Source organism: Bubalus kerabau, chromosome 1, assembly GCF_029407905.1.
Source record: "Bubalus kerabau isolate K-KA32 ecotype Philippines breed swamp buffalo chromosome 1, PCC_UOA_SB_1v2, whole genome shotgun sequence".
NCBI lineage: Eukaryota > Metazoa > Chordata > Mammalia > Artiodactyla > Bovidae > Bubalus > Bubalus kerabau.
Window position 1 is genome coordinate 167,877,034 of NC_073624.1, and position 8,561 is coordinate 167,885,594.

Sequence of the window (8,561 nt, forward strand, 5' to 3'; positions counted from 1 at the left end):
GAAAGTTGCTTTAGTGGGCATTGTTAACTAAGGGCTTCCCTGGTGGCTCAGATAGTAAAGAGTCTGCCTGCAATGCAGGAGACCCAGGTTCCATCTCTGGGTTGGGAATATCCCCTGGAGAAAGGAATGGCTACCCACTCCAGTATTCTTGCCTGGAGAATGCCACGGACAGAGGCAGACATGGCTGAGTGACTAACACTTTTTATTTTCACATGTATGTCAGAGCTTGGCTAAACGGTTGCATTATAGATAAGCAGTACATGGTGGGTCTGTGGTGGCCTGGTGATGTTCAGGCTGCTCCACCGGGTTTAGTACACAGGATGTGTTTCCTGGTTTATGCTAACAGCTTGCCTTCTCTAAATATTTAACATAGCCAATTCCACACCTTCCAGCTCCTGGAGAACGGTGATATCTTTTTGAATTTTCTCCAACTTATTGTTTTTCTAGTCACATTTCAGTTGCTGCTTATTCTTTCAAGGTTCAGTTGCTTTTGGGTCTCCTTTAGGATCTTGAATTTTTCGCCTGTCTCACAGTCTCCAGATGTTAATTGAGACACAGTATTCTGTGGGGTGCTCTGGGAGTCAGGGGTATGTGCCAAGTCTTGGTTCTAGTCACTTCCTGCTTTGCAGCTTTTTTAGTCTCATATTTCCTTTGATTTTTAAGGACTGCTCTTGGTAATGGGTTATCATTTCCTGGTTGTGGTTTCTTATTCTGGAGTAGCTTCTTTTCAGGCAGCTTGGAATTGATGATTAGTTTATTTCTTAAAGCTGGGAATCTATCAATCACTGCAAATTTCTGTTCCTAATTGGGTACTTCACTTCAAACTCCTTGGGAAGCAATTGTTTTCACTGGAAATAGTCCATCCAAAAACAGTGCCAGGATAAGGCTGGCATATACCGAAGCGTGTACCCATTATGAACACGCAGCTGGGAGCATGCAGGCCAATAAAAGTGTGCTCCCCATCTGGGCACCAAGCAAAGTACGTAGCATCAGAGGCTAGTGGCTTAGAAATAGGGTTGCATTTTAAAATATCTTATGACTGCTTTTGTCCCTCAGATTTCTAAATCTAACTAACATTAATATATGGCCATGAGAACTGAATAAGCTGTGTTAGAACACCAGTTCCAAAGTCAAACACTGGATCACATTTCAAGTTGAAAATCATCTCTTTGGCAGGCATAAATCCATAAATAGTGTGAAACTCAGCTGACCTAGAATTCCAAATTACACCGTAACTGGGGCTATGCTTTGCTAATTGAACAGATTACAACATTTTCTCCATTTGTTGTGAAGTAACACACCATTTGTTCTCTGTCGCAGGAAGTTCCTGTCTTACAAACTGTTCTAGCCATCACAGCACAGCAGTGTCTTTGTTATTCCACAGCATCATAACCTTATCAACCTTATGGGAGTGATTGTGGGCTAAACCTACATGAGGTACACCAAAGTTGGGGTATAGACAAAATTTAACAAACACAGGCGCACCTTTACCCCCTGGAACATAGAGAGTCCCCTTATGTGACCAGAATCCAAGTGATGACACGCAGTAAGCACACAGTTATTATGTGCAATAGGTGCTCAGTATACATTTGGTAAATGGATTCATTTCTGTCTCTCCCCTTGCCCTCAGTTCCCAACAAACTCAGAAAATAGCATTTGATTAAAGAATAAATAGATGAATGAATGGTAAATACATATTTCTATTGCTTATTCTGCTGCAAATGCCCTCCAAGCATGGCAAAGCAGCCCCTGGGCATGAGAACACCTCTTTCCCAATTGTCCTCCTGGTTTTATTCTTGTGGCATTGTTGTTTATAAGCAGATTTCCTTTGATCATTTCCAGGACAAGAATGAATCATGCGTAGGTGGAAGTCCTCATAACTGTGTAACCTTGAAATATCTCCCAGCTCGGTTTTTTATAAAAAACTATTGCTCCCAACTTGAATCCTATTCACTATTTTTTTTTTTTTTTTTTTGGTTGCCCTGTGAAGCTTGGAGGATCTTAGTTTCCTGACCAGGGATCAAAGGATGTTCTCGTGGACCACCAAGGAATGCCCCCAACTTGACTTTTTTTTTTCCTAGATGGGTAGCCTGAATGAAAGAAAGCTCTGATTTTCCTTGTCTGTGGTTTAGACTAAAACCAAAGTCAATCCCTGACCTGGTATTCCCTCTGACTAGGTCTCCTTCTCCTGTGCATTTTCTCCAGTTGGAGAACTCTGTGAATCAGTGGGTCTCAGGCCAGATCAGAGTCACCAAGCTTGCAGAATGGTCGTCTGGAGCAGACAGCGGCAGGAGGAACAGCCTGAAGGTGAAGCAAGGGCACACGTCACAGCAGCCATCCAGACTGGCCTTCTGTCTTCCCTTCCAGTTCTCTTGCCTGGAGAATCCCATGGACGGAGGAGCCTGGTGGGCTACAGTCCACGGGGTCGCAAAGAGTCAGACACGACTGAACGACTTCACTTTCACTTCCAGGGACCTTGGGCTCTAACTCTGGCCATCCTTGCCCTCCTTTGGAGAAGGCTCCTAAGACTGGCTGTAAAGGGGCACGTGTCCCTCCTGGTCTGACTCCCACCCCTCAGGTCCCAGAGACCAGTCTAAATGGGAATAAGCATGCTCGCCAACTTTCCAGAACTTCCTCTCCCCAAGCTGGGCTGGACCCTTCCATGGAAGGAGCCGTCTGGGAGCACCACGAAGGGTGGATATTCACAATCCAGTTGTTCTGTCCAATTACCGAAGCAAGGCTCCTACGTGGGAACCCACCCTCGCATGCCGGTCCTCCCTGTGCCTGGCTCTGAGGGGGACCCGCTCTCTCCACCAAGGGTCAGACTCCTGGTTTGTGTCCTGAAGTTTCACATGTTCATACTTTTGGCTCCTTTGGTTGCTGGTGAAAACTTGGCACACTTCATGTTTCTATTCCAATAACTTATTTGTTTTAAAATTTGGAATGTCTGAAAAATCAAGAGTTTAAGTCTGTGTGTGTGTGTGTGAGTGTGTTTGATAGAGCATATGGAAAAATCCCTTCTTCCCCCTGGCTATTTATAACCCTTCCCAGGCACTGAAAGCACAATGGCCATAACTCTCATCCATTCAAAAAAAGTGCCGAGCGCAGCAATTCCTTATTTTATATACCTCCTTGCTCTTAAGTGCTCACTGTTTGGATTTCTGATCTGATAACTTTATTTAAAAATTGAGTTTTACTGATGAGTCCCAGGAATGAAATATGCAGTGTGGAGAATATAATTAATAATAATGTAATATCTTTGTATGATGACAGAGGTGATCAAAAGGTACAAACTTCTAGTTATAAGATAAATAAATATTAGGGATGTAATATACACTATGATTAATATAATTAATACTGCCATATGTTTTATATGAAAGTTATTAGAGCATTTTGTAAGAGTGCTCATCACAAGGAAAATATTATTTTTTTTTCTTTTCCTGTTCTTTTGTGTCCGTAAGAGATGAAGAATGTTCACTAAATGTATTATGGTAATCATTTCATGAGATATGGAAGTCAAATCATTATGCTGTACACCTTAAACCTTTGTGGTGCTGTATGTTAATTATATCTCAATAAAACTGGAAGAAAAATTTTTAAAAATATTTTAAAAATCGGGTTTTACTGGAACTTTGCACTCATTTGAACTCTTTCTTCTGGCCAAGGGCTTCATTTCTGTGGCTGCCCCTCTCACTCCATGAAGCTGGACCAGTATGGTGCCTGCTCCCAGTGATACTACAGGGTCTGGTTAGGGACTTCAACCGTCACATGATAAGAAGACCCTAATACCACAGAAGAAATGTCATGTGGATCTGGCAAAGTCCTGCACCTTCTGGCCCCTGGCTGGCCCTTTCACTTCCTCCCCTGCGACTTTGCAGAAACCTGGCACCTGGAAGGCGCTCTGTAAATGCTTATTAAACAAATCTTCCCACCGCCCTCTGCTCTTTCCATTTATGTTCCTAAGATTCTCTGGCTACATCAAGCCCTTCCCTGGGTCTGTCTTTGAACAAGCTCTTCTGTCTTCCCTTGATGATTTGAGAATCCACATTTTCCAGTTTCATGTTTTCAAGTTGGGCCCATGTGTTTATCTTTGAAGTGGAGAAATTAAGGAAATGTCTGCAAAGCAGTTGGAAGATGGAAAGTGATTCCGTAAATGGCCCTGAGACATAAAGGAAGTTTTGAATGGATGATAGGAAGCCGATGGCATTGGAGCCAGCGATTTCCAGATTTTCAGGATCTCAGAGGGAAGGGATAGGCTGCCGCAGAGAGCCTGCAATCCATTCAATGTGCAGAAAGCAGGGTCGGAGGGAAGGACTTTGGGGACCCTGCTAATGGCCTGCTGAGCTTCATCTTGCTCAGCCTGTGTGTGGATGAGGAAGATGTGCCTGCAAGCTCTGAACCCCTGTGAGCAGGGGCACAGGGAACCTTGGCTGACTCTGGCCTACACCATAAACCAGGAAACACCAACCTGATGACTCAGCCCTGCAGTGAACTCCTAGTTCACTTGGCAGATGAGGCAGGATGAGTTAATCTACATCTATGCAGAGGGAGGATGAGCAAAATCTACTAAGTGAAAAAAATGAGTCAAAAACTTATAAGTACGTACAAACAGTGCATGCACACATACGCTTGGCATCCCCGGTGGCTCAGTGGTAAAGAATCCGCCTGCTAATGCAGGAGACTTGGGTTCAATCCCTGGGATGGGAAGATCCCCTGGGAAGGAAATGGCAAGGCTCTCCAGTATCCTTGCCTGGAGATTCCATGGGCAGAGAAGCCTGGCAGTGTTTCAGTTCACAGGGTCATAAAAGGGTTGGACAATGACTTAGAGACTGAACAACAGTGATACAAACACTCATACACACCCCTCGCAGAATAATCACCACCGTACTGACACAGGACGCGGGTTTAGCAGGACGTGTCCTCACGGGCGCTGCCTGTGTTCTTGTTCGTGTGGTGGTGCCTTATCACGTACTGGTGAGAGTGGACGTCTCTGCCCGTCCAGTGGGCGGCGGGGGGGGTGGGGGGGTTGGCGGGGGGGGGTGGGGGGGTTGGCAGGGTGGGGGGTTAGGTGGGGCTGCGGTTGTTTCTGTGCTGTCTGGCTGGAGTAGAACGGTTATTGCCAAATCTTTTCAGTCTTGTGAGGCTACCCTAACTCTGCTTCTTCACTTGTTTAAAAGAAGTCTTTTCTTGGCAAGCCCTTGTTTTCTGTACCTGGTGGCTTTTTCAGGTAGCTGTCTTCTCTGGCACCTAGTCTAGAATATATAAATTCAAAAGAAAATCCAAGGAACTCACCACCACATCCTGGCTTGGGTTCTGAGGTCCCTGGTCAGTCTGCCTTTTCCTCTCTACTTCTCAGCAGGAGGAATAGGAAGTATATTTCCTCCATCATTGTGGAGGTTGTGGTCCTCCATAATTTTGCTTTTGATGTTTTCTAGATGGTTTGATGCACAATTTTAATCTTATGCTATCTGGATATCTTTACATTTGGATAAGGAAATTCAGCCCATACACACTGACTTCAAATGTAGATACTGAGCAATTAATTTCTTCCATTTTGTTTACCACCTTTGTAATAAAAATCACTTGGTCTAGATTTTTTTCTTCCTGTTGATCTAGTCAGGTACAATTTTATTTCCCTTCCCAGTGCTCTGGTTTGTCTAATGTGGATATTCTACTCTGCATTACCATTGCACTCAAGTGGCTTCTCATTTTAAGGTGCCCACAGCTAATAAGTGCAGAGTTCTTTCTATTGTTCCTCTGAGTATTTTGAGGTCCTGGGGCAGAGTTCATCTAGGAATACAGAAGCTGTGCTTTCTCAATCGGTTCCTTGGAGCAGGCCCCATTATTATGCCTCTCTGAAAGGACATTGGAAAACCAGGTTGTGGAGGCCAGATGCCGAGGAGATGGCCATGTTGACTCTAGGGATGTCTGAATATAGCTCTCTCCTCTGGGTAGGATGATAATCCCTGTCATTTAAGCGAATGGAAGCACTAAAACCTCACACCATCATCATTTGCTTTTGCTTCATATTAAATGAATAGCCCAAAAGGAGTCTGCAGAATCCACTTGGGACAGGGAGCAGAATTTCAAAGAAGGTCCTCCTGCTTCAAGCTGCTTCTTTTTAAAAGGTGACATGAGGGCATGACCTAGAATCTCAGAGAATCTCAAATGTCTGTCTTTGGGGGACTGGCCTTCTTTATCCATCATAATGGTTTGGGGAATGGAGATGGAGTGTCTAGGCCAGAGCCATTTGGGTGGATAGAATTTGGGGTTAATTGTTTCCACCTGGTACTTGTCCGTCATTCTTGTCTTCTAAAGGGCCCTGGTATTTAGGCCACAGTTTGGTGAAGAAGAACAAAGACTTGTGGCACTTCTTTATTTTCTTCTGAAGCAGCATGACCTCCCAAAAGGCTATGCCTCTCGAGTCCAATATTCACTCAAGTTAGGTCAAGATTTTATAAAGGGTTGAGTATTAGCTGGGCGTGTACCCCCTCTTACTCTGAACACTTGCTTAGGCCTTCCATGCCCCAGTGGCCCACTTGATAAGTTGGTGTCAGCAATCCAAGATTAGAAAAATCACATAGAACAGTATTCTAGCCTCAACAAAGGGTTCTTGATATCAGTCTTGCTGGTCTGACATGGCGATCATTTCTCTGTTGTATGCTAATACCAAGAGAATGCTATCAAAACATGCTTTCATGCAACAAATCTGCTTGGAGTCCATTTTTCAAATAGAAATATCTCACTTATGCATATTGAATTCAGTTCCTGAAGAATTTTAGAATTTCTTAGTGTTTTAAGGTACTGGCCCTCTAATTTCACAGTAGGAAAATCTCAGACCCAGGGCACAGCTGTGACTGGCCCGGGGTCTCCTGGCCCCCAGGCCAGGGTGCTTTTCCCCACACCCAGGAAGTCACTAGCCTTTTGGTGCTACCTGGATGATCACAGAGCTGTGAGTGGGACACCCATACAGAAGGATAGAAATCAGGCAAGCTTCACATGAGAAAAATGCCCTTTTCCCTGATTCTTCTCTGAGCTGTCTCATGCTAGGATTTGTGTCCTTGACCAGAACTTTATCCTTAGAGCAATTGTATGTGTCCCCATTCAGTGGTTAAGCACAGTGTGTGGAAAATTTACTTATTTATTATTTATTTCTCTCCACCTCTTCCTTCCACTGTGTTCCCCTCACCCACACCCACACACATGTAAACATAGTCTAGTTCAGAAATTCTGCAGTGAACAACGCAGACCAAACTCCTCTCCTCATGAAGCTTTATATTCCCATTTGGGGACACATACTACAAAGGAATAAACGGGGAAAATGAAAAGTCACGGAACTCAAGGCAAAACTGGCCAAAGACGAATAAACCTGGAGTGCCGTCCTAGGCACAAAGTGCCAAGTGCCCATGTCCATTGTCCAGAGTTTCAACCTGTTGGTCCAATCAGACTGCAGAGGAGATCTGGAAACACACATTTCCTTGGTGCTCAGAGACAGGAACTGTTGTGGAGAACCTGTGACATGACTCTGTTGAAGGGCTTAGTGAAACACGGCAAGTGCCGATGAGGGAGAGCTACGCTGCTCTCTCAGAAAAGTATGTTCTCCAGGGGCTTCCCTGGTGGTCCAGTGGTTAGGGATCCACTCGCCAGTGCAGGGGACACGGGCTCTGTCCCTGATCTGGGAAGATCCTGCATGCCGCAGAGCGACTAAGCCCTTGCGCCACGATTACTGAGCCAGCGCTGCAGAGCCACGCGCCGCCACGGCGGAAGCGCGCATGCCTGGAGCCTGGGCTCCACGAGAGAAGCCACCGCCGTGAGACGCCCGCACGCAGAGCAGCCTCTGCGTGCCGCAGCTAGAAGAAGCCCATGCTCAGCAATCAAGACCCCTCACGGCCAAAAATAATAAATAATTAAAGAAAAAACCCAGGATGCTCTCCAGGCCTTTCTGTCCCCTCAACAGTAACGGCGGACGGCAGAGGGCAAGTGAAAGCCGCATGGATCTAAGAGTCTCTGCTGGGGGAGGGCTGCCTGGAGATGTTCAGCATATATTAGACTTTAAGCAAGAAATAAAGCTCAGTTGTGTTGAGATGGTGAAATTTCCACATTTCCTTAGTGTATACTGGTGCATCTCCACATCTATTTCATAGCTGAGTTTGTTTTAAATTTCTTTATTTGAAAATAAAGCTTCAGTGGACATGTTAAAGCACGTATCTTTGTTTGTATCTCTAAGATCCTTGAATATATTCTGATTTTTGGAAAATGTGCACCAATATATCTCCCGCACCCCCAGCACACACAAAGTAGTGTAAGAGAGTATTTATTAGAACATGGCCTTATGAAAACTCATTATTAAAACTTTGTTAATTTTATAGACTGGTAATAGCACCTCGTTGTTTTAGCTTGCATGGTTTCGATTTCTGCATGGTGGACAGCTGAACAGATCCTTTCCTAAGGCTGTCTCTGGGAAAGAGGGTGGGTACTAGTGGATGGGTGGAGGTGCCGGGTAAGAGCATCCACTGTCTTGGCGTTCTTGCATCTTTGGTATCCATGACCTGGGACCTTGT

At 44.9% G+C, this 8,561-nt stretch overlaps 1 pseudogene; it reads right to left on the minus strand.

Annotated features, from left to right (window-relative positions):
• Window positions 1–356: 356 nt before the first annotated feature.
• LOC129657975 (eukaryotic translation initiation factor 2A-like) lies at window positions 357–2,767 on the minus strand (annotated as a pseudogene).
• Between the last annotated feature and the right edge of the window lie 5,794 nt (window positions 2,768–8,561).